The following is a 27903-nucleotide window of genomic DNA, read 5'->3' as shown; positions in this document are numbered from 1 at the left end:
ATCAGGTGAGAGCTTGCTAGGGAATATGGGAATGAGCAGCTTGGCTGGGAAAATCAAAGTGTCACTCCTCCTTTTGCTGTCTTCCTCTCTCGTCTCCTTCATTACGGACACATGACAGGTCAAAGCTGTTGTTTTTCCTTCTCTTCATCCCTCAATCACATCGCTCACATCTCAATCCGACGTGTTCCGATCCGTCGCTGTCTCTCCTCATCTCGGTCCGTCTGTTCCGTTTAGCCTCCTTTTGGGTTTCTTTTCTACTTTCCCGACCTCTTCTACCTCACAGTGGTCCCTGTCTTCCTGTTCCGGGGTTTCCTTGCATCCGTGTGATGGATTCCTCCCTCTGTTGTCTTTCCCCCGCTCTTCCCTCAAGTCTCCAGCACTCTGCACAATCAATCAGCAGACTCCCCTCCCATCCCTAAAGCTCTTATAGTCCCCACTTCATCCCCTCTCATCCCAACATTTCCTTCCTGCTTCACCGCATCATTAAACTACACGTACGGTTGTGTCCATGCAACACAGGCGTGAAGCTGATCTCAGAATGCGTTCATCTATTTTCTATCTCAGCTGAGTTAGGGTGGGAGGCAAGATACGCGCTGGACTGGTTAGCAGTCACTCACCGATCAAGTGTGGCTTCACATGAAAAAATAAATAAGTAAATAAATAAATATGTGAGTTTTTAAAGAAAAAGGCAGATATTGCTATTTTTTGAAATATCAAATCAAAGGCATAATAACTTTAATACTATTTTAATTAAAATGTGCTCCAAATACAGACGATAAACTGTAACGTCTAAATTCAAAACTGCCATGAAGCAGCATAACACACGCGTACCTTGTGTTCTCTAAAATCTTCCCAGTTGAAGATTAACTGACTGCATGCACCTTTGTGGAACATCATAACGTCTTAAGAGTACATAGTAGAAAATGTCCGATTTTGTTATATACTATGAAATATGCACATACAGTAGATGTCAAAAGTCTACACACCCCCGTTTAAATTTTAAAAAAAATGGACCAAAATTTGTCATTTTAATTTAAAAACTTTTCCACCATCAATGCAACCTATTACAAATACAATTTAATTCAAACAAAAATGAAATCTTTTGAAAGGGAACGCAAAAATAAAAAGCTGACCTCCTGCCATAGCTGTGATCAGAAGTAATCAGTTCAATTCAAACTCATTTTGAATTACCTTTAATTTACCCCAAATAAAGTTCAGCTGTTCCAGTCGGCTTTTCCTGACATTTTATGCTTTCCAGGAGAAGTCTAAAGTTTTTTTCCTAGCACTGACTGCTATTTGGAACTATATATATATATATATATATATATATATATATATATATATATATCTTGGATCAAAATGATCAATGAAATGAGTAATGCAGTTTTTAAAACACCGTTTCTGAGCACAACCCTCTGCGCATTAATCTTTTCCTACCTTCCCTTTTTCCCCATCTCTTCCTCTAACTTCTCTGCATGTCCTTTCTTCCCTAAAACTTCCCCTCATCCTGCGGCCTCAACTATCCGTCACCCCTTCCCACCCTTCTGCTTTGCCTCTTTATTTCACCTCCCTCCTTCCCCCTCACCTCTCTCCTCCCTGAGAGGAGGATATGGGATCAGAGGATGACAAGGGTATCTATATTTAATATTAATGGCCACGCAGGACCCTGGACATGCACGCATATGGACACACACATGCTCCCAGCCAAATAAAGAGTGATCAGAAGGCCGGCCACTTCCCCTCAGGACGGTAGTCTCGTGGATACATATGCAACACACACATGCGCGCACACCTACGTGGCGCTGCAGGATGGATGTGGCATCATTAGGCAGAGGAGAGTGGCCATTCTCAGCACAAACCACCACACTGGGGGTACACATCAATCTATGGCACCACACGCTCCCTCTGATACTGGATGAACACACACACGCACACGCACACACACACACACAGGCAGTTGGGACAAACATGACCACACTATGGTTATTATAACAGGCTATTCAAAAGAGTTCACAGGAGGACTAAATTGAAAAATAAGGCTCATTATTGTTTGGGTGCATTTTTTTTTTTTAAATTGTAATAAAAATTTAAATATAAAACAAAAATTCTAACTGATACTTTGCTCTATAAAAATGATAGTAATCATAAAACCTGTGTTAACTATGTTTTAAGTAACATTAACATTCATACAAACTGAAAAAATATTAACCACGGTTTGTATTCAACAAATAAAAAGGTTGTTCCTAATTTTAATGACAAAGGCAAAATGTGAGTAGTGAGTTTTGGGAATGTTTGTAAAATGTTGTGTTGGTAAAACCTTCAACAGTACAAAAAACAAAATAGACTTTAATGAGCTTTTTGTTCTGGGTCAGTAAATGTTATCATCTGCAAATATTGTCTTTATTTCTTCATCCGTCTTTTGTACTTGTTTTATACTGAAAACTTCGGATTAAAATCATTTTATTCTGAAAAGTAATGCACCAAAAAAAAAAGAAAAAGTGCAACAGACAACTTCTCAAAATTATCCACATTTATACTCGTCTAAATCAAGCAAAGCACAGATTTCTGACGCTATTTGTTTTCACTTAGTTGTGTTTTACTAACTTTACTTATTTAACCTTCAAAATAAAAATAAAAAAATGACCTTGAATAATCTATAGTTTCTACTGTAGCGTTTACGCTGGAGCGCCCTTGGGTCTCCGATCACATTTAGAGCAAAAATAAAATTGACATTAAATATCTTAATTGTTATCATCTTAATGATGCCTATTTATGTCCCACTGAACAGCAGCGTCTGTGCATGTGTGTGCGGGGTATTTATCAGTCAAAAAATCCGCCAATAGCTGCTTTAATATGCTGATTTCTGCAGGCGAAGCATATACGTCTGCATGTGCTTTCAATGTATTTTATCGTCTTTTTTTTTTATTTTTTTTTTTTATTCATCCTATAGTGCTAATGATCTACCATATGAGAGAATAACAAGCGTCTACTGCAGATACCATCTGCCTGCAGGCAACACACACACACACACACACACCTTGTGCACTTGTGTGTCTGCACAGTGTCTCCTTGGCTTGCATTGATCTGTGGCTATCACACTGTATCACGTAATAGGATGCTTTGGGACAGGGGCAATATTTAAATGAAAGGCGACCGGTGTGCGTATGCGTAGACACAACTGTCTTCCTGTGTGCGTGTGTGTGTGTGTGTGTGTGTGTGTTGGGCCGAGTGCACTTTCCCAGCCATCAGAGGCATTGTAGGCAATATTGGCAATCAATGGTCAAACTCCAGCCATTGAACAACTGTCCGCCTTTTCAAGTGTGTCCCGTTTGAGAAACAATTTGACAATAATGTCGGCTTGTGAAAAAAAAAAAAAAAAAAAAAGACACGCGGTCAATACGCAGGGAGAGTTGTGTGAAGGACAATTTAGAGCGCCTCGTCATCCATATGAGTGTGTTGTGTACGTGTGTTTGTCTTTTTGGACAGGGCTCACAACAATGCATTGTGTACCCTTCACTGATAAACAGCTTTCAGAGTTGTTATAACGCACACGCACACGGACACACACAGGCACACCCGCATTGAATTACAGAGGTGAAACTTCAAAGACAAAATACAAATTTAATGAGATTGCAAAATTAAATGTTCTCTGGAAATTCAAAACAAGTTTTGTGTTCGTTCAAATTGCAACGTGAATGATTGTAGGATTAAATTATTATTTCCTATTGCATAACCAGATTCCTTGCATTGTTTTAATTGCACTTTGAGTTAATTTTTTTTATGCATGAAAACTGTTATATAAATTAAAATGTGATTTTTGTTGATTCATAGACAGTATAAAGAGAAGTAATGGAACACTCCTAAACAAAATGCCAATGCCTTATGAGTACTTATTTTTTTTTATCCATAATTAAAATTCATTCTTACCAAAATTCTGCAATGCAAAACAAATAAAACTAATAGTTTTATTTGCTTTATAATATATGCCTTTGTCATATGAAACATGTCACAGCTATTCTGCAAGGTCCTTCTTCATTATACCATACGTTATACGGGGTGTGTGTGTGTGTGTGTTTCTGATTAAGGTAGGTGGTCCCCAAGGTTTCTTTTTTTTTTTTTTTTTTCTTACCCTCCCCCCTACAAATCCATCAGCTTGATAAGTACCTGAACAGACAACAACTGCTCTGGCCACAAAGTCCAGTGTGTGTGTGTGCAGGTGTGTGCATGTGTGGCTACAAAATAATGCATATGCATTTATGTGTGTGTGTGTGTGAAGGAATTAAGTGGAATAGTCGTGATGAAGAAAAACTGAATGAATTTAATTTCAGTTGAAAATTGTAAAAGTGAAAAATACACATATCACAACCCAAAAGTTCGTCAGAGTTGGTTTTCACACATATTTAACAATATTTATCCTTGCATCCATTTTCCATACCGCAACATTTTTCACTATTAATAGAGATGTTCCGCGCACCATTTTATTCCGACAATTTCCTCTCTAAACAGGAAGTAGTCGTGTGTCTTTCACACATGCTGACATTTTTCACGTGGCCCAGTGTCAAATAGAGTCGGCGGTCTCTCTCACCGACACACGCACACACACGTATGCACAGTTCTTTTGTCATGATAATGGATTCTGTGTTGTTGGCTTTCGGGTCAGCAGGTCAACATAAGCTTCTTAATGGACTGTGAAATAACCCTAACTGCATTAACCTCCTTCCAAACCACACACACACACACACACACACACACCCACGTGTGAGCTTCCTCATGCATATGGTGCATACATATATACATACAGACACACACGGTGGCGCACAACTCACACACGGACACACAGTGTGCTCAGATGCGATTGGATTGGTCTTTAATTGGCGTAGGGGCGATCGCACCTTGAGGATGCGGCGAGGGGCCTTCAATCAGACAGAGTGATAGAGCGAGGCATGCTGGGAAGGGGGAGATGGAAAACAAATGAGCAAGCCTAAGAAAGAAAAAAAATACGGACACACTCACACCTATGCATGCAGCCGTTAGGTGGACTACATTAAGATAATGTGCAGTGCAAATAGTGTGTTGCCTTTTAGGGTGTATTGGAAAGTGGGTGTTGTTTGACCTCCGCCAGGTGTCATTCTTCAATATGCTTTTCTCTAATACAATTATTGATCTGGCAGTGTTTGGTGATTTCTGATCCAATTTTAATCACTGTTTGCTGATTGGTCGCTTTGTTACACGGTAGCAATTCAGCTGATTTGACGTCAACTTCATAGATGGAAGAACCTATTCAACTGTGATGAAAATAAAAAATGCAAATAGAGAATTGTATTTTGTTTTTTCTTATTGTTTTAGTCATGTTGGAACTAAGATACGGACTATTTGACACGTAATTAGATGATTTAGGTGATTTGACGTAGGCCGTTATGTCACTGTGATCTTTCTCCTCGTTCGGCTTTCCTTGGCCATCTGCACCCTTGCACACTTACCGGTTGAAACCAGTTAAGACCTCGGAGTGACTCATAGGAAGATAACAACGCATTGCTTAGGTTGTGGATCTCAGGAGCGTAAGAAAAGGGGTCGTTTTGAAAGACCTTCTTCTGCATCTGGCAGAGAACGGCTCCACGGCCATGTATCGATCTTTCAAGGATCCATAATATAGTTCAACTGAAAAAATAAATAAATAAATAAATAAAATGAAAAAATTATATATATATATTTATATATATATATATATATATATTTATATATATATATATATATATATATATATATATATATATATAATTTGGTTTTTTTTTTATTTTTATTTTGTATTTAATTTTTGGGTGAAATGCTCATCATAGTAGACGAAATATCCCATTTTCGTGGTCTGGGCTTTCGGGGAAAAAAAATTTCCGTTCTACATTTTTAGCTAGTCCAATTTAGAAAGAAGGAAAATAGCAACAAATTGTGCCCCCCAAAAAATCGGTTAAACTGCACTACATGAAGTTATGGTCACAAATGGAGATCCGCAATTTGTTTTTTACATATCAGGTTCAGGCTGGTGACAAATGGCCCGCGAACCAGTAGTTGGGGACCACTCTACTAAGTGAGATTCCAATTCCGGCTTGGAAGAGTTTTGGATTCTCAATTTAATTTAGAAGAAAAATCATTGAGCTAAAGCTGTTAAGACAGATGTGTTTGTGTGTAATATTAAAAACAAGCTTTCCAGGCTAAATTGTCTTCTAATTCCTCTTCTGCTTGCCTCTCCTCCGTTGCCAAATGTGTCTCCCCGCGAGGGGATCACGGAGGATTTTGGGGTTTTGGTTGGGGGGGCGGTTTAGCCGCGTGTCTTAAATCAGTCTTAATTTTTTGCTCTCCGCCATTAAAGAGCCGCCATTAAGCTCCTCTCTTCTCGCCTCATTTCCCTCTTCCTCTTGTTTCACTTTTTCAATTTGTGCGAGAGGGGGAGTTCGCTCCTCATAAAATTTCACTTTGGCCGGCCTATCATTTGCATCTGAGCCAATAAATAGCAATTAGCATTAACAATTAAACCAGCCAGTGGAACCGCGGGCAGCTCCCTGAGATGGCCTGATGGATGGATGGCACGCTGGCTGTGAAGGAAGGGAGGGAAGTTTCTCGTCGATGTGTGTGCGCGTGTAAGTAGTCGCTACGTGAACCCGCACAGGGCGCTCCAGTCTATCTTGCACTTTCATTTGCTTCCCAAAGCTAATTTATCTGCTGTCTCAGTGGCCTCATCACAACACACTTATCCACCGTGTGGGCAGAAATGCCAAGCTGGCTCACCATTTGGTCCACACTTAGCACACAAATTTTCCTTGTTAATTACACTCATTAACTAACAATTGATGTGAGCCGGCCATTGTTATACATCATGTTTCCCGCACATTCTCTCCGTATACTTTTGATTGTAAACAGGCCGCAGGAAACCAAACCTAATCTCTCATGCAGTCTTCTGGCCTGCCATTGAATTTTTTTTAATTTTTTTTTTTTTTTGTAAACACCAAAGCCTTTATATCACTGAGCGATGAATGCTTGCGATTAATTAATTAATTTATTTTTTTGCTAAATTTCCCCGCAAAGCCATTCTTCCTCCAACCGTGGCAAGTGTTTCCAAAAGATCATAAAACGTTTCGTCAAAGTCTTTTTTTATTTGTCGGCGCGAGAGACCACTTAGCAGTCTCCAACATATGTCGACTCATTCATGCGCAGCGTGTTAAATTTTATAAGTTACACATAACAATTAACTTCCATATTATCAAAATCCATCGGTAACAGTAGACGGCAAAATACGGAATGCTGGGGAACGTTCACACATACTTTCATTGGGTTGGGTCCTTCGAGTCGCCTGATACTACAGTAATTGGCAAAAGGTCCCAAAGGGTCCCAAAAAGTGGCAAATGAAGGACAAATTGTTGCTAATCTTCTCAATTACTGTCAATAATAGTCACATCTGTCTTTTGCAAATACTTTCCAAAACATTTGCCTGTTGTTTTTAAGCCTCGCTATATGTTACTAAATATGGTTAATGACCGAAGCAACGCTGATTTTTGCCCAAAAAATGGTAAAAAAAAAAAATCTTCAGTATTGAGGCCCATCCAGTAAAATCGGACGCATTACGATTCCAAGTGCCTGACGCCATTTGAATGCTTACAACCAATTTTCGGGGGACCATCTATTTCCATATACATCTCAGAGTGGCATGAGTGTTTGTGTTAACAAAACAGACACTCAAATTACACGCAAAACTTCGTGCCTCACCTCCACCCTAAAAAGGTTTAAATTAACACAGGGTGGCGCCAAAGCACTACATGAAACTCAACTTACTTGAAAGTTATGTTATCAAAGTAATACAAATATTGTAGGCCTACAGGACTCTGCCCTGATCACAAAAACAGAGATGGGCGGTACTGCTATCCCAGCAATCTATAAAAGAATAGAGATAGTGCTGGTGTCCCTAATGCTGTGTCCGGTGTGTATGCCTCAGCGAGTGTGATGACACCCAGCTGTCGCATGTCCGCTGAAAATAATCATGTAGGTGGCTTGCTGAGGAGCCGTCCATCTCCATACATTAATCACCCCCCAATAGAAAGTCCTGACACAGCAACTACAGCGGAGCCACTGCCCTGCCTAACAAAGCATAGAGCAAGGACACGCGGCGCCAACAGCGCACAGGTGTGAGTGTGTGCGTGGTTGTGTGCGAAGTGCGCTCCAGAGCAAAAAAAAAAAAGACTGAATAGCAAAATCATGAAAAGAAAACATGCGGCGTGATTTTCTTCTCTGTTCTAACATGTCCTTCTTTCTCCATCTTTTCTTTTTTGGGAGGGGGCGGGGCTTCTTGGTTTTATTGTTATTACCGCGGCAACACCATTAGAGAGCTCCATGTTCTTCTCCACTGGAGCAATAAATGAAGAGGGCCTAACTCCCTCTTGCCCTCCTTTCTCATACCTTGTTCACGTTCCCACTCGGCTCTTTTGCATCTCTACTGTCCATTTTCGTTCATTCTGCCGGGCGTTGCTATGCAGATTTTACCGCAAACAAACTCTGACTCACGCACACACAAAGGATGTAAAGTGCAGTCGGACTTGTAAGGAACAGGTGTTGCCGTCACGACGTGTTAATTTTCAAACTCAGTCTTATTTTAAACACGCTTAAAATTTTAGGAGACGGCACACATGCAAAGTCTCGACTAAGCAATATTTTATTCCCATTCACAGTACATTAAAACAATGTCAAACATACTGAACATTTAAAATTCAGGTCATTCAACTGTTAACTTCAACCTTCAAGGCAATTGCAAGTAAAATGGGTTGTTTTTATTGGCCATAAAATTTCAATAATTGTCAGACTGGATAATTTTTCATGATTTTTTTTTAATGATTTTTCTTGACTGATTGGCTGGGAAAATTGAGTAATCTTTTTTCATAATACGTGAAGTAACCAAATATGGTTCCTTGCCTCATAAAGGGATTTAAGTGAAACTACTTGACTCGTAAAGGATATCACGTAACACGTCAGTATAATGCGTTACTTTTGTCGTGTTCAACACTAGAGGATCATTCATTGATATAGTTGAGCTAAACATTCAAACCCGCTTTTTACTCTCAAGTATTTAATCTGGAGAGAAACATTTTGGGATAAGCAATTATGTTCAATTCCATCTTCAATATGAATAATCGATGTAAATATATTTGGCCTTGTACAATTACAGGAACTAGAAATGAGCTTTGTTTAAAAGTCTAAAGGTTTTATGTAAAAGTGTCCTTGAATTTCTTAACTCCAGTCCTGCAGAATGTACTTTTCATTAATTTATTCATAAATAATTGTCATTAACTGTTGTTTTTCTATAAATGTTTTCAGGGCATTTTTACACAAACAAAGTGGTGAGCTGAATTGTGTTTTACGCTCTAGATAGTTTTATCTGTTTTGTAAATTTAAGGGTTAAAATTTTCCAGTGCTAATAAAAATCTGATCATGTCAATTTTTCCGTACAGATTCTGTCGATAGACTTTATGAAACTATGCCACTCAGCTAACTCTAAGATGACGTAACGACCTTGAACGGTGGCCCATGACAAAGTGATGAAAGGCAGATGACGAGAGGGAAAATAAAAGATGTGAAAATGTGATAATGGCGAGTCCAAAACAAGTTTTTAAAAGTCCCTGCAGTCAAAGCAACACTTGAGTGGCTGCTAGCGGAGAATATTTTGCAAGTGGCTTATGACAACACATGAGCCTCCCAGACACAATCCGAATAGCGGAATGTTGAGTATAACGAGTATGTACCTGCCCCTATAAAAGACCACGACAACGTGCAAACGTTTGACTCACACATCGAGCAGACAGACACACACACACACACACACACACAGGAGAGAACGGACATGACAAGGTCAACGGAAACAAAAAACGTCCAGACAATTTAATACACGTATAGAATATCTCATACTTAGCAAATCTCTGCATTTTGTAAGTATGACCTTTGACCTGTTCGCTTGTTACTCACGGTAGATCTCCAACTGTTTGCTTTGGCTCGACCATTCACATTTTCGCTTCTCACCAGACGTATCAATCAGGGAACAACTGTGCGTGTCCGATATCTCATCTCATCGCGCCTTTGTTTCATAAATGGCAGCTGAATGACCAATTGCAGGGAGTAAATGTTTCTTTAAACGAGGCTTTATGACCTCCGCCAAGTGCAAGCAAGGGAAATTATTTTTGATGGGCCTTGGCAGGCTAATATTTGGATTAATTTGTGTGTTTGCATGCAAAATTGTGTAAAATGTGCGATTTCCAAAGGGTTGTTGGAGGAGGACTTTGTTTTATCCTACAGACAAAAAAATATATATAATTTTTTTTTTTAAATGATATCATTAATACTATGACATTTTCATTCTTATTTTATCCTGCAGACAAAAAATATATAAAAAAATTTTAAAAATTATATCATTAATAGTATGAAATTTCCATAATTTTTTTAAATGCAGGATTTATGTACAGGTTTTAAATTCTCTAATAGACGTACAACAAATGTCCAGATGCTGCTAACTTCTAAATAAACTTGATTAATATGATTCGTTTTTCGAAGATGATAAAGAATATATGCCTATAGCATTGTTCTAATTTTTTTGTGAACATGTGCTGCTGCACCATCTGAGTTTAGGAAATTTTATTTGGTTGTTGTAAATACACAGATTATCATTTTACTTTTACAATAAACTTTAATTGGGGTTGGTAATAAACATCTTGAAGAATTGTGCGTTTTGTGTCAAACTGTTGCTTGTTGTCAAGTGAGTTGAGCTGAGTTCGCTGCAACAATCTGGTGTTCGAATTGTGAATTTTACTTTGCAAGCCAAAAAAAAAAATCAAGCCACCGTAAAAGAGTGAACTTTATTTTCTCTCAATCCATCTCTCCATCCAAATTGTGCGTCTCTTTTTGTGTCATCATTAGCGATCCCATTTCTCCAAAACCTTGATGCCGTGTTCTCTTAGTCCCTCCTATCTAACCTCTACATCCGTCTACTTGCACCTCGTCTCTCTTTCCTCTCCTTCTCTTCGTCTAACCCCCCCCCCCCCCCCCTCCTCTCGTTCGCCGCTCAGGCTCCTGCGCTTCCCTCACTGCCCCCGGAGAGAGGGAGATGCTAAAATTAAGTGGTGCCACTTCTCAATGACACTTTAATGATAGCACCGCTGCTGCACACACACACACACACACAGACCGGAGAGGTGTACAGTGTATGAGCATCTGCTAAAGATAGGGGCGCCTTAGACACAAACACAAAATGTGAGCACATACACACACTCGCACGTCCAAACGAGTGAGCCTCCCTTTGTCTGGCCCGCCACGGGGAACGAGGGGGACGGGTGGAGTCTAATTAAGAGCGTCTGCAGGGAGATGCTTGGGTATGCATATGTGTGTGTGTGTGTGTGTCATTCCAGCTTGGCATCACCATCACACGCCTGGAACCGCCTTCGTGGCTTGTGCGTGGACAACAGAGGTGCTGACAGGACTGCTTGGCACTGAGGTGCTCTCAAGAAGAATGGGGTGAGGGAAATAATTCCCTGTTACGTACTACTTGGATCTCATTTGACCCCTTCTGACATGTTAAGAATTTTCCTTTAGTGACCCAAAATGCGCAAACATGACCATATTTTTGAAAAGGTACATTTTTTTCGCATGTTTGCATGCCCATATACATGCCATGAATGTGTTTTTTTATGGGACAGCGATGCCTGTGTTTAAGAGGAAGCTTGAAACAATCCTGAGAACTGTCTGCGTTCCCACCACATCTATTCACATGTACCTGTTGGTCCTTGAAGGTCAAGCGTGAATGGATTTGTAACAAACTCGACGAGTAAAATTTTAGAGTTAAATATTACGCATAAAATCCTCAGAGTAAAATTTACGCAGAATTTAATGCTGAATATTTTAGCCTGAAATTTTACTGGGACCAAATATAGTCTCTTTAGAGATAGATAGAATAAATAAATAAATAAATTTGTGTGTGCGTGTGTGTGTTGGTGCGTGCATGCGATTGAGTGTGTGTCAGGGTCACCGTAAGGTCAGGGATGAATCTACAGGGAAGAGTGTAACACACACACAAACACACGCATACACACATGCGCGAGAGTCTGGTTGGAGCAGACAGAACATCAGCAGCGTGAATCACCTGTCGTTTTGGAGGAAGATCACTTCAGAGATGAAAATTCTGCGACCCTCCTCCCATATAACGCTGACCCTTTTGGAATTTTTTCCAGAACTGTATAACGCATAACATTTTGTGCAGGTGTCCCGTTTGTTGGTGCCACCCATAAACCACCAGAGGAAAAAAACAAAAAAAACAAACATCAACTGCCATCGTCCTCAATGAATGCGGACAAGACGTATGCTGCCTGCCACATGCAGCCAGGTGCGTGCACGTGTGTGCGCATGTTTCATGCGCGCGTGTGGTGACCTCGGATGAGTGGTCTATTCTGAGCACTGCTTTCCGCTGAATTGAGTTCTATTACGGCTTGCGTCGTCTCGTCGGGTCTGGTGCAAGCGGATGTGTGCCAAGGTTGAAGCGCATCAATAACTCTAAAGCAGGGGTTGGCAAACTACGGCCCGGGGGCCACATGCGGCCCGTTAAACATTTTAATCCGGCCCGCCGAACTTGAAAAAAATTAAATGAATAAACCTTGTTCATGTTTTATTTTCTAAATAAATGGTGTTTCAAAGACATATATATTGTTGTAATGCTTTTGTACACTTTCATTTCAAATTAAATGTTTTTATTTTCTCCGATGAGGTGAGCTTACCAAAAACACTCCAGTCATCTGCTCCTGGTCCGGCCCCTCCGTCAAATTTTAGAACCCATTGTGGACCCCCGATCAAAAAGTTAGCCCTCCCCTGCTCCAAAGGGATGCTCACGCACACACACTTCACAAATTAAATTACAAATATCGTCGACGCCTACTTTATTGCAATTAATCGTCAATTACATTGTCCACAATGGAAAAATTGCCACTTTCACGTAAACTTTCCCTTTTCGTGGCGTTCCTTGTGTTGTGGTGGGCATCATTACCACGACACACAATTTGCAGAGCTGAGACGGCATCTGTAAAGCTGACATTGACGGTGGAATTTTTTTTAAAAAGTAATATGGCAGAAACTGCGTGGATGCATAAAATGTGTCGTGGCGCTGTAATAGATGAGCTCAAGCATACAAGTTTAAACACACACTCAAGGTTGTGTGACCATCAGACTTGTTATTTATGCCGATGTAGTTATCGATTTGTGCTTTTACGAGCAGATGATGTCATCTAATGTAGTAATCATTTATTGTCCTTTAATTTGGGGCGAGGAAGTTTGTTCCAAAAAGGTGGCTTGAAAAAAAATATAGTTACTTCACTTCCTGGCTTTCGACATTTTCATCATGATCCTTACTTGAAGTGAGACGTCAACACACACACACACACACTGAGTAATTTGCCTTATCATCAGCTCGCCATGCAATTGTTGTGATTTGTCGTCACAGGGAGGCTTGTAAAGCGAATCTAATCGCATTTTCATGTCCTGTCATATTCTCATCAAACAAGCTGCTTGGACTGCGCTTTTCAGTGGACCACACTTCACTCTGCATGTGTGTGTTAAAAAAAAAAGTACTGCCCAGGTAATTCGTTTACCAAAATGTTTATTTTAGCAATTGTAGTTCATAGTGTTGGAGAATTGCACTGCACGGGGTTTTTTTTTCTCTTTCTCTCATCCAGCTGCTTCAGTGGAAGTCAAAGCTCCTGAAGGGTAGGTCAGGGTCATGCGTGTATGCTGGCGCCCGTCCACAAGCTTCCACATGCATGGAGGAAGTGGTACACTGTGGGAAAAGGCTGTAGTTCGTGTCGCTGTGGCTTGACATTTTCAGGAGTTGAGTTGCTTTGACGGTGTCGTATCAATTCTCATGTCAGAGGAAAGTCGGGGTTTTTTTTGTTTTTTTTTTAAATTCAGTGATAGAGTTCACACAACTTACTTTGCATTTTATTGTCAGCACATTTCGTTTTTATATGTTGACAAAGTTCCTCTTCAAGGTGCCGGCGAGTGTTTTGGCATGTGGAAGCAGCTATTGATTTTCAAGGAAATCCAACACAAAGCATCGTATGATCTCCTTCCGGGTTGCGTTTCTCAGCTGTTAGTCTCGTTTCGGCGATTGTTTCTCTGTGTCGACTGCCAAAGTTCCCGTTTCGGGTTCGTCACCAAGTCAAGGCCGCAAGATAGTCTGAGCGGCTGCTCATTGCTCAGTTGCCCGACTATGTCGAGAGACTGGCCCCAATCTCCAAAAAGTATTTATTTATTCTAAAGTGCATATAATAGAATCAAAATGCTCATCAGCAAAAAGAAAACTCACAATTCAAAGTAACAAAGAAACAATGAAACAAAACACAGCGTTTTTAGTTTTGAAGCAACATTGGCGTCTTTGAACATGCCTCATGCTAATTTATGAAATGTTTCACAAACACACAAAAAAAAAGGTTTCCTTCATACAACAAATTGAGCTGAGTTAAGTTTTGAAAGAAGTAACAAAATAGCGTTTAGGATGTCAACCTGTGCTCTACTTTCTGAGCACAGGATGGAGGGAGATGAAGCGTAGCCAGAGGCGTAATTAGGCCATGATTTGAACTCCCTTAGTTCCTCCCTGAGAGAGAGCACAGGGTCATGCCAACTATTATAAATCGAGCCCGGCTATATATATGTACCGGTGTGAAAGTGTATTTAGAAGTGTATGTGTGTGTGCTTGTGTTCAAGGAAGAGGAGGAAGAAGTGAGGCAACTTGATCAAAGTGTACCGTTAAATAGTGCTCCGGTAGGGTGGCCTATATGCATCGCTGATTTCAAAAGATGGGAGGCTTGAAACAGTGGACCCTCAAGTTACGAAGGCTCCATTTCATCGGCGGTCATGGCATGGACGAGCAGATGGATCTTTGTAATTCTTCTCGCACTGCGTAACCATCTTAAAATTTTGCATCTATCTCCGCGACTGATGACGGAAGCTGTTAAATATGTAAGCGAACGTTCCACCTGCGCATTCATGATCATCCAATCACAAATCACCGTTGCGATTTTTGTGATGTCCAAAATTGTTATTAACTCATTCATTACCAGTCGAGTAAAAAAAAAAAAAAAAAAATGGATCTTTGACGTCTTTAGCTGTCAATGGCAGTAAATGAGTTCAAATGTAATGTATTTTATTTTATTTTTATTAATTATTATTATTTTATTTTTTTACATTTGTTTAATAGAAGTAACAGTTACTGTCAATGTACAAGCATGAAATAGACATCCCCACATGTTGGCGCGAGATGTTCGCAAAGTTCCACTTATGAACGATGCGTTCATCCAGTCACAAATGAAATAAAAAATCAAATCAACTAATGAATTATAAATGAACAATATTAAAAGATACACTTGAATCAGAGTTTCTCCATGTTCTTATAGAAGCATACTTTTTCAGTTAGAAGCTGTCGCTATCTTTCAGTTTACCCCCTCTTATTGAGTAAGGAGTAGTTGTGTTTGTGTTTTATTTCTTTAGAATTGTTTGTTTCTTTTAGTTTTTCCCTGTTACATTATATTTATTTTCAACCACACACATAAAAAAAAAAACGTAAATATAACTTAATTTGCAACCTGGAACTGATTAATTGCATTTCCATTCATTTCAATGGGAAATGTTTCCTTGAATTACGAACACTTCAAGCTATAAACGATCTCACGGTACGAAGTAATTTCACGCAAAAGACTTTGCAATGTTTGACCCTGAAAATATTTTTAAAAGGTATTATCACTTTAAAAAAAGAAAGAAAATGACATTTTTAATGCTCAAGATTATAGCTGTGCTGATATATGTGTAGATTTAGTTCAAACTGGGTATTTTTTTAATGAACATTAATATTACTCTACTGTATTTAATATTAGTCATGATTTTGGTGGTATTTGGCATAAAAAGTTCGAGAACCACTGATTCAGGAGGTTAGGATGCAAGTAGTTTGTTTATCTAATATGAATTGATTAATTTATTCATGGCCATTCTCTACTAAATACAACTATTCATATTTTGCTACCAAATCCTACAAAACCCTCAAGTGTGTCACATCACCTTCTTTACAACACATTGTAAATCTCTAGTTAGCGAAACTAATGGTGTGGTGTCACGTGTTGGAACACTCAGTTGTGTCGTCAAACGTGGCTTTGATGGCTTGAGGCCTTCAACCAAGTGCAATTTTTATTCCTTGCCTTTCTTAATGAGTTGGTATGGAGATAAAACTGGCAGCACTCAATAAATTACTTTTTTTTTTGGTCTTCAACTCTCTGATAGCCTACTTAGGGTGCACTAATCAATTGAAATCCTTTTGTATCTCCCCTGCACACGCACGCACACACACACCCACACACACAAATACACTCATCCATTAATGAGTGGACGTCTAATTAAGAGTCCAAAAATGAGGGAGTCACTTCTTTTATTTTATTGATAGCACCTACCATCATCTCTTGCTGCTATTTTGCATTTTAATGATCATTAATAAACTTTTATTGTTTTGTTAATTATAATACCAGCCTCCCCCATAATAGGGAAACTGAGATTTTCTGCAGCATGGAGGCAATAGACAGCGCTCAAAACCTATGAGGTTGAACTCATTTTTTTCTTATATGCAAGAATATAAATATTACTGTATAGAAATAAATTAAAAAAAACTCCAAGAGTTCATGTATTCATTCACACAAATGTTTAACTAAATCTATTTAACAATTTCCTGAAATACAAAAAAAAAGGATGTGTTGTGTGTGTGCGCGCATATATTATCGTGAGTGTGTGTCCGTGCCTATTTTAATGATGGTGTGCACACTGGGCCATAGAGGTGCAAGGCCAGGGACGTGCATGATGGATCGTGGAGGCCGGTTGATAGCGCCATTACTCACTCACTCACACACACACACTCACACCCGCGCGCGCGTGCACGCACACACATGCATTGGCGCAGTTCACACCTGCCTGACACCTGTTCCCAGCGGGGGTTCGCCTGCCTCTGAGACGAGCCCCAAAATGAGTCCCCATGCCAGCAAATATTTTTAAAGTTTTGCAAAAGAACATCTTTGCAACTGGGAGGGCGATCCTGTCCGTCAGTCATCCATCAGTTTGTCCATTCATCCATCCATTGACAAAAGTCTACACACCCCTGTTCAAAGGCTAGGTTTTTGTGATGTCAAACAAAATGGAGACCAAAAATGATTTAAAAAACCCTTTTTCACCATTAATGTGGTTTACAACCTTTATTAAACTATTTAGATTTTTTTCAGTCAGGCAATTAAAAATAAACGACCTGAAAAGTGAAGTTGCATACCCTCTTCTAATTAAACACTTTAGCATATATTAACATTAACTATTCAAGTTAAGATATTCTAGTAGGCCTTTCCTGTCTTTATCTTTTTTTTGGTTGTATTTCAAAAACTTAACTAACTGCGTAAGTCAAAGACTCTTAATGTAGAAGGAGAAATCAAGCACAACGAGAAGACTTTAGGCAAGGTTCTAAACGCTCTCATGTTTTGTTCTTAACATTCTAACTTTTTTTTTTTTAATCTAAAAAGTTTATGCAAGTAAAACTGAAACTTTTTGCTCCATGGGTTACACTTTATGCACTCAAAATTGAGACTTAATTAATTTCACAATATTACAGCATGTCAACTTCATTCTTTTAGTATCGTAAACATTTTTGTGAGTCGACTATAATGTGATGGCAGTGGAGTCGGTTGATTAATTGATGACATCGTTAATATTTTTTGAGCACAGCTTGTGCAGTTTAGTGATAAATCTCTTTTGTCGACGTGATATGCAATCCAATTTTGATTTTTTTTTTGTAAGGTCTAAAATAAACTTGAAAACTTAACATTCCGTCCATTCCACAAAAAAATAAATAATAAATATCATCCAGAAATAGAACTGCGTCATGTGGCTAAATAGCTAGCTGGCTGAAAGTTGAGAGGCCGAAAGTGTTGAGAAAGGAAACAAAATATTTGTTTTTTACTGGAGATTACAACCAAGAGGCCTAAATGCACAGAACATGTCCACGTGGACAGAAAGTAGCCAGACAGAAGGACAGCCAGCTTATGTTAAATGTAAGAACTGGCGAGAACGGCGAGGAGCACCTGGGGACACACAGCATCCATATGTTGGAGCTTTGTCTCGTCCTACAAAACTCGGGCTGCCCTTCATGTGATTTGTCAAAGGGCCGTGCGCGGTGACAGGTGCGCGCTTGCAGCAGGGCCCGAGACGCGCCGGGGTCGAAACATGGAGGAGTGTGTGTTGTTTAGGAAGAAAAAGAAACACAGAAGGGAGCTTTCCAAGCAAGGTGCCTCTGGGCTTTTTTTTTTTTCCTCTGCTCCCATTCTCTTCTCTTGTCCCGCCTTCCTGGCCCCCATGTAGCCCCCCCTCCCACTCGCACCCCTCTAACTGTGTCCTCCTGTGCAGGGGGTTGGGGCGCTGAACAGATTATGGCATAATTAAGTCGCTAAAGCAGCACATTATCCACCTGGTGGCTTAACCGGAGTGGCTAGCTCGGTGGCTAGGCTAATCAGTATGTGTGTGTGAACGAGTGTGTGTGTACTTGCATATGTTATGTGTGTGTGTGTGTGTAATTACACCCATTTGCATGTATGTGTGTATGCAGCGGGCAGCATGGAGGCCCATCTCACCTGATTAAGGCCTCTTAGAGGGATGTGTTAAAAGCATTAGGTGAGGACAGGAATGTAATTCGTCATGTTTAAAGGCTGGAAATTGAATCAGGGATTAAGAGGCAGCCAAATGAGCACACACACACACACACACACACACAGACTAGACGTACTGTATGGAAGTCAGCCCCCTCGTTCTGTCTTCATCTTGTATCTCCGTCTGTCCATCCATGCAGCTGAGAGACGAACACAGCGCCCTCTATTTCTCTCTCGCCCTCTCGCCACTGTCCTCTAAATGCCTGAATTGAAAATAATTGTGCAGACAATGCAATCAAAAGAGAAGCGGGACAATATACTTGGAAGAGACGCCGGTATTATTAGGTTGGGGAGACTACTAAGTGTATAGTGAAATACCTCAGAGAGTCATTTTACACCTTCAGACTTTATTAAAGCTAATGGGTTTATATAGACCTCCCTAAGGCTGGTCTATTCATTACTTGTAACCATTAGGAAGTATTACACACACGCACACACGTATACATACACACACAACAAAGTCAGGGTGGCCAGCGGCGAGACAGGATGAGATCATGAGAGTGCGTCTTAAAAACACTCTAAAGTTAAATGGTACTAGATGAGGCTAAATAAGTGCGTCGAAAGTGAATGGAAACGAGATCACGTTCAAGGACTTACAGATGTATGGAAGATAAAAAAATATACAAACATGCGCGCGCACGCATTGAATTTCGATTAATTGCTCTGCCCTAATGCGGAATGGAATACGTTTTAAACTTCAAAGAAAAAGCAGGGTTTTTATTGTATTTTTTTTTTTTTTATCAATGGCAAAATTGATATTTTTCATTGTATGGTTTTTCCTCACGTATTCTGTAAAGCGCTCATAAATGCTCAGAGTGTATATTTTCCTTGCTGTCGTGTCTTTGAGCAAAACACTGCACTCGCAGCATGGGAACCATTTTATAATGAAGCGCTTGTGCACGTGAACGCATGCCATGAAGGTTCAAATGTAAAAGTATCTCTGAAGTGTGCGCCACCTCTTTGTGTCTCCTTCAGTTACATTCAAATATGATTATCCAAAATAGAGGAAGTTTATTTTTATCATTGACTTAAAAAGAATCTGCTTTCCATTCTCCGAAAAAAAAAACTAAATTAATTAACATTTTCTCCTTCCTCTTAATACTTTCGCCACCCAAAAAATATCTTTGACGTGTTATAGTTTATAGTTATACTAAAAATCAAATTCTGAGAGGCTGAGTCATCATCAAGGGCACTTTTTTTTTATTATACAGTAGGCCTATGTGAAGGGTAGGACATGTGCTCATGTTCTCGCATCAATTATGTTAGAAGCGTACTGCGAACAAGTCGGCATATGGTCGAACTGTTTTATCTGACAAACTGAAACATATCTTACATCTTTTGGAATTTTTTTTCCCCAGAACCAAATGTGAACAATAAAATGTTTTAGGAGCCATGTTGGATTTCCTAACATTTAATGATGTGACTTAGATACTTACACTATACATTGTTTCAAATAGGCATATTTAATTCAGTTTTTATTTTTACTTATTTTTACATTCAACAGATTTAATTCATATTGCTAAATTTAAATACCATTTACTCTGTAATTTCAATCTGTTACTGTGTAAATTATTTGGTCTCCTTGCGAAATGTTTGATTTTTAGACTGGAATAACAGCCAGAGTGCACCCAAAAAAATCTGATTATAATTTATCGTCATTTAAAAGCTAAATTAATATGAATGCTAGCAATGTGAGCTAAATAATTGGAGGGGGGCATCAAAAGGTTTCATTGATAAACGCTGAATCATGAACAAAAAACATCTTGTGTAACCTCGGTAAAAATCTTCATTGCATCGTGTGGCTTGATGAGACAAAAACAAATCCATAAATAATAATTATGTAATACCTGCGTAATTATCATGTAATTATATGTTAAAATGCCACGCAGCTGCTTCATGTTTCCGGGCTCATTACTCACCTGACCTTGACTACACTTGATCGTCACACGCAGTTCAATGTGACTAATACGCCACCTGTCCCGTATTTATCTCTTATTACAGCCTTTTATAGTCCAGCGTATTTGTATATTTTAAATGCTGCCTAATTAGTGCATTGTTATTGCAATGAGGACATTGCACGTCTCCTCGGTTTCGTGCAACGAAAACTCAATGTGTTCCATTTGCTTGCACATGCATGAAGTCAACTTTATTTTGTGCAAAGATTTGCCCATGTTGCCATCATCACATCAAGAATGAGCCACTGTGCTTCTCTTTGTTACTTCACTTGATGTGTGGCAGTTGCGGCTTTGCTGCTGGATGACTCTCGTCTGCCATGAGCTCAAAGACAAAGAAGGACGGTCATTAGATGGCTGTGTAGCATCAGGTACTCTACACCATCTTTCTGCCTCTGTCTTTCTGTTTCTCCGACACACACACTGATTTCATCTGCCCTGTGGACGGCACTCTGCACAAATGCCTGTGGTGATATGCTGGTATAGAGCGCCATCTACAGGTCATCATCTGCTTTGCGTGCAGTAGCAGGTTTGAAAAACAATTGAGACTCCGAAACAGACACAAAGACATTTTGAACTGTAAAGTGGCCTGTGATTTTTTTTTTCAGAGCCTCAAATAAAAACAGAGCAGCAGATCGATGGTGTTAAATGCCTCCACAGATTATAGTTTTAAAAATCTGTATTTTACCCTGAAAATACTTTTGGGCCCTTGCTGAGAGAAGTAACATACTGTGTAGCGGAATGGTAAATGTCATGTTTGAAATAGACTGAAAAAGACTCATCATCATGCAAATATTTGTATTTGTATTTTTTTCCTTATTTTTTTCACTGTATAAAAAATTCAAGTCAAATAATGAGTATGTGTATTTAAGTTACTCAAAGGTTGACTGAGTACAACAGCTTTAGCGGCCTTGTTGTTTTAAAAAAAATGATGAATGACTGAGCCCTATTTCATTCTTCATTTCGTGTGAATACAGAGAAGAGAAAAATTGCCATTAAAATTGAAAGTCAATTTCTTTATTATTTAATTGCCCGGACGTCACATTACGACTGTACAAATATCTGATGACATTGATTTATATAAATACTGAAAACTGAACCGTATGATATGACCACAATATGGGGATCAATATTCCCACAGTCCCACTGCGACTGACATGACTGTATGTGAAAAGGGATTCTGTCACACACTACCGTGAAATCCTTTTTCTTTTCTTTTGCTATGATATTCATGCTGCATAAGTAAATGGAAAGTAGAATGCTTTAAACTGTTGAGGTAGAACTTTTGATATTTCTATATGAGAACCACGTTGCAAGTGTAGCCTGCCTTTAGGCGCATACACACATGCACACACCCCCCCACACCTGCACGCACACATGCAATATAATAGTGGAGTGTGTCACTTCCCTTCCCTGTCCGCTCACTGCCCCTGGAACAATTTCAATTTTAATAGCTTTTACTACTATGTAACTGAAGCACAGGAGACACAAAAGCGAAGGACACACACACACACACACACACTTTGAAGGGGAGAAGTGTAGGCCCCCTCGTTGAAAATAGAGCCATCAAAAAAAATGAAGGCCGACCCAGAGAGACAGACAGCTAGAAGGACAGACAGACAGATCCCAGGAGCATCTTGTAATTATCCCCGTGGACAAGTTGCCTCCAGCAGGGCTCAGCAATGCCGCCCCCCCCCCCCAATACACCCACTCCCACCACCCGCTCTCCTTCTATTCCCTCTCCGTTCCCGCCGCTAACCCCACGGTTTGCTAATTTCATCCCAGGGATTAGCCCCTGCTTGCTTGTTTGTCTTGTAATATTTCTTTTGGGGGGGGGTGAAATATGGCCTTCTTGTACTTATAATGGGACTTAGTGAGCTTGTGACCAACCGCCCCCTCTCCGCAAATGTAGGGTTAAACAAGGAGATGAGGAGAGAGGGAATGGGCGGGAAGCGAGTGCGGAGAGGAAGTGAAGGTGAATGTTGTATACCTGCAGGGCAACACAAGCTGTTTTCTTTATGCATAAAAGGGAAAGGGAGATGGAGGGGAGGGGGAGGGGGGAGGGGGGCGTGTCATATATCCCCAGCTACTCTTTTGTTTAACTCTCTTTCATGGCCTGTTTGTTTTAAAAGAGACCTAGTTTTTTTTGTGTCACATTAAAGTTTCCGACATGCTTTCATCAGATTATCCCAAAGATTAACTGTAATCAGCCGTACCGTTTTTTTTTTTATGTGAGCCGACACTCATCCCGCCTCCTTCATCTGCGCAGGATGCCTCTCGTCATCCTCGCTGGCAAGTGCGAGCGTCACCGGCAGGCAGTGGCGCCGCTAGCATGGAACTAATCTAACACGTTACTTTTTCCAATCAAGTAATCAGACTACAGATACTCTTTAAATATTGCAAAGTGTTACTATGCAGAATATATTTAGTTCTACTTGGAGTCGTCAATATTTCAAAGAGTAGAACCTTTGCACCACCTAAGTTAGTTGCAGTTAACAACCTATAGGTGGCAGCAATGAGAAGGAATTGACAAGACTTAAAAATACGCACAATACAATACAGAACTTTATTTGTATAGCATTATGTATTAAAAAGAAAACAATGCGATATAGGAGGCGACCTGATTTCTAACACCATATTATTCAGTTAAGGCACTCAACACTTTATGGAACATGTAAGAAAAGGAAACTGCAACTTTGCATATCCGTCTGAGGGACATACTTCGTCTATGCATTGTGACACGTTTTCTGCATCCGTCCATTTTCTGAACCACTTATCCTTTTTTTTTTTTCTCCCAGCTGGCTTCGGGCAGCAGGCGGGGTACATCCTGAGCTGGTTGCCAGCCAATCACATCCCATACTACAAAAATACCAATAGAGGAAGGAGAGATATTTGCATTTTCAAGACGGAAATACAATTTTGAGTTAGTTTCATTTTAAAACAACGCTCACACTCAGAACTGTCAGCAGAATGTTTTCTAGCTTCAATAATTTATTTAGATAAAATAAGACATGGACCACGGCACAGTAAAGTAACTTGTAATCTAATTTAATTACTTTTAAAATCAAGTCGTCAGTAAAGTAACCAAGCTACTTTTTAAAGCAAGTAATCAATAAAGTTAGAAAAAACCATTTTATTCATAAATAAAATAATTCTAATTATGATTGACACGGTCAGAGAAGTAAAATCAAGTAAGTTTGATTTTGAGCTCTCCTGAGCATTGTTGCAGGATGTGCGTGTCCATGCACAAAATGACCTGCAGCCTGGTGTCTGTCTCACCGTTTTCTCTCCATCACTCCAGCCTCTCATTAGAGCCGCACAAGCCCGGCCTGTCACGTAATTAAAGGCAAAGTTATAAATGACCAGCAGGCCAAAAGCCATATTTCACAGGTGGCCGCATATTTATTTATAATTTTTCACCTTTTAAATGTGTTTTTTATGCAAATGAGCACCAGGACACTTTTCAATTAACTTTGGGGGGGGCAGTCCCTCTATAACTATCACAGAAGCTTGTTATTAAAAATAGAGAATTTTTGTTATCCACCATAAATTATTCCTGTGTGTCAAATACCTTGTTTGAGGTAATGTATGTTGCTGGATTCAGGGCTCTATTTCTCCTCACTTAACTACTTGCCGATTGCTTTTTTTGTAACTAATGCACCACCGTGTTCATTCTCTGGTGGCTAAATATTGCACACGTTGCACCCCCCCAAAGGCCTGCCACTTTTTTTTCATCTCTCTCTCTCTCTCTCTCTATTTCTCTCTCGCTCTCTCTCCGACAAGTGAACGCCTTTGCACATACGTGCACTCGGACAGCAGGGCAGTTTAATGGTATATTACATGCGCAATTGGCAACCAGGTAGTCAGATATGGTTCTTATACGGCGACAGACTGAACGTGTCCCCCTCATTTTCTCCCTAATTGACCCACAGAAAGAAAGCAAAGACTCAGCTGCAATATCACCAAATACCACCTCCATTTTTTTCAGTAAAGGAACAACATAGAAAGTTCTTGATCTGATTTATGCTTCCTCAAGCGCCACCTGGCGAGCTTCAGAAAATATGTAAGCCGTGATTGGTCGTTACATTTGCTCTGAGCAACTGCGATGTCATTTTCATTTGACAGAAGTGACAAAATGGCCGCCCCCCGAGATGGCTATAAATGGGTGCATTATGCTGCTTAACTCATATTCCACAATATTAATCCGAATGCCGTGTTTAGACTAGTGAAAACGCATGGGACATATAAAGATTTTTTTGGTCGGGTTGACTTGCCCTTTAAAAGTTAAATACAACTGAACTGTACCAAACCAATGTAACATTATTTTGTTTTTGTTGTTGTTGTTTTTTTTTTAAATAGAAATAACACACGTTTACTCACATTTAATACTGTACTTACTACATAGACTAACATTTACACGATTCTTTATAACAAGCACAAAGTTAGGAAGTAAAAATGTCACACTGAAGAATATATGGTGGTGCTCTGTATTAAATGTGAAACAACTGTTAAGCAGGAAGTAAAACAGCGCCATCTGGTGGGGTGTGGGGGTGCGTGTGCGTGTGTGCGTGCGTGTATGTGTGCAGCTGTGCCCTCTCCCTGGTGCGTAAAAAACATCCATTAATTGAATTCCCTCTAATTTTCCCCCGTCAGCTTCGCCTTGCAAAGCGAAACGCCCGCCTGCCACGCGTGCCACGCCACACTTCAGGTGTGCTGGATAATGGAGGATGACATTTGTGTCCCATCATGCCTCGGGGGCAACATGTGATACATGACTTCCTTCTATGAAGGTTAAACCCGGCTCACCTGCCTTTGGCGTTTCATTAGCCACTTGTTAAATACTCTTTTGGTAATAAAATGATTAAAGGTTTTATTGCTTCCCTCAAATGAGGCCTTTTTTTTCAGAATGGGAGTAATGACTTTGGATATGCATGTAGTGCATAAGCGTGACTGTTGTGCATGAGTGTGTATGTGTCTGTGCAGACAAGTACAAGTCCAGTGTGTAAAAGTATAATGATAGTGACAGACTTTACAATAAAGCTACCATTACTTTCAGCCAAACGGCCTGTGCCGCCATTATGTCTAAAGCAGTAATACTAATAACTTTTTCTCTCACATTCAAATGGACACAATTTACAAATGTGGCATCATCTGTGTCCTCAAGCAAAGTGAAGTATTTATACCCAAATGAATGGGCCTGACTATTTTTTACATCCCGAGTTAAGCACTGTGGCTATATCAACGGGACATAAAATATTATATTCAAGCCATTAAGCGGAACTACAAGCCTTCCCTTGGCCAATATGGCTCCTCTGCGACTTGGCAAATCATCATACCTGGTTTCATTTTGTCTGTAAAAGCAGCTGTAAAGGGCTTTGAATAACTGTTCTCCCAAACCTAATAAACCTCAGTTCTCACAGTTGGAGTCAGGACAGAGAAATGGGACATAGGAAGTGAACATCTATCTTTATTTAATGTAAGAAATTTATTTAGACTACATAGTTGAGGTTTGGTTGAAAAAATTATGTTCTCATTACTCATTACATTATTTTTCCTGTTCTTTGTACTGCAGAAAAAGCAAGTCTCCTCGCCACATATAATTTCTATTGTACATCAGTGAAAATTTGCAGTTAATAGACTCCCCTGCTTTAAAGGTATGTAATTACATATAGATTCCACAAGAGGGTAGCAAAGTACTACTTTTGTCTAAATGGAACTCCTCAACTCAGACATAGTTCCTTGCGAGCACGATGCCACGCTATGGTAGCAGAGCACTGCTGCTTACTAAATAAAACGCTTCAAATTCAATTCACCTCAATATATTTCCTTGGCACCAAAATGCCACAAAATTGTAATAATATTGTAATAACATTGTTTTGCCCTGAGCATAAAATTAGCAAAAAGTTGAGTTTGTCAGGAAAAAAAACAAGGATAGGTTGCTTTAGTAATGCAGAATTTAGTTATGTCTTCTTCATCTTATTCTCTTAAAACCCATTACTGATGTTTAAAAAGTCAAAGCAGAAGTGAGGTCTCATAAAGTTTCATCCGGTACTTTCATTTCAGCAGTTTCAATTTGGCAGTTTGCATGATTTTAGAGACAGAATGTCCCAGAAAATCTTCAAATTCCAAATTGCATCTGACTTTTGAACAATTTACAGTACTGCTTTGCAATTTCAGGTATTTTTAACAAATAAAATATACAAAATTAGTATGGCGTCATAACAAATTCTGACCAAGCCGTTTGTGAGTTTTTAATGTCAGGCGGTGATCAATCCTCTGAGCCTTTGTTCTTTAAATGAATGGGTCAGCCTCCCTACGGCCATGTGATATATGATGGCAGTCCACTCGTCTCCGCTCCGTTGGACCCTGTCCAACACCTGTTCTCCCATCAGGAGATGCTGTGCTGGCGTGGCAAGGCTATGCCATCGCACAGATTGGTACGGCCCAGTTGGGGATGAAGTATGAGGGTCCCTGCGATGAAATGTAAATGCTAACCGGGATGGAGGTATGGTCTCTGAGGAAATAAATGCTACCTTTGTGAAAATATTTCATCATTACATATGCATGAATGGATGAATGCATAATAACCGTAGATGAATTAACCATGTCATCCTGTGGAAAAAATAACTAAAATAAAATAATAAATATATAATAATATAATATATATATGTATATATATATATATATATATATATATATATATATATATATATATATATATACATACATAATATTATAAAATATATTTTTTTTGTGGTATTGGTTTAGCAGACTGTTTATCTGTTGCTGTGACGTCATCACAGATCACATGTTACGCCATATTGATCCACAATTCCAAGGGGTTCACGTACTTTTTTTATCCACCTGCACAGACAGTATATACAAAATGCATGCATGGACACTGTCCAGTAGAAATTAAAATGCCGCCTCCAATTTGACCAGTAGAGGGCAAGATAAAGCCATGTTCAAAACTTGAGACCATGTGTTTAGAATATGATCATTTTAGAAATTAAATTGATTCCAGACGTTTGAGAGCATTCAAATATATAAATTAAAACACAATCGAAGTAAGAGTGTGAACATATTACATTTAATAGTCTTTTGGAGGCCAATTATACTTTTGACAGACCATTTCTGAATCAACCTTGCTGTGGGATTTCCACCCC

General features: G+C 39.5%; 1 protein-coding gene across 1 annotated transcript in view; it reads left to right on the top strand.

The window, feature by feature from the left end:
• Window positions 1-25419, top strand: part of spata17 (spermatogenesis associated 17) — a 71269-nt gene extending 45850 nt beyond the window's left edge. Inside the window, exon 11 of the transcript XR_015843183.1 lies at window positions 25391-25419. The gene's annotated coding sequence lies outside the window, so the exon portion shown is untranslated. The remainder of the gene's footprint in view (window positions 1-25390) is intronic.
• The last annotated feature ends 2484 nt before the right edge of the window (window positions 25420-27903 follow it).

Source organism: Idiotropiscis lumnitzeri, chromosome 5 (genome assembly GCF_059441095.1).
Source record: "Idiotropiscis lumnitzeri isolate Australia: NSW breed Sydney's pygmy pipehorse chromosome 5, RoL_Ilum_1.0, whole genome shotgun sequence".
Classification (NCBI taxonomy): Eukaryota; Metazoa; Chordata; class Actinopteri; order Syngnathiformes; family Syngnathidae; genus Idiotropiscis; species Idiotropiscis lumnitzeri.
Note: the sequence above shows the minus strand (reverse complement) of the source record. Positions and strands in the feature narration are given on the sequence as shown.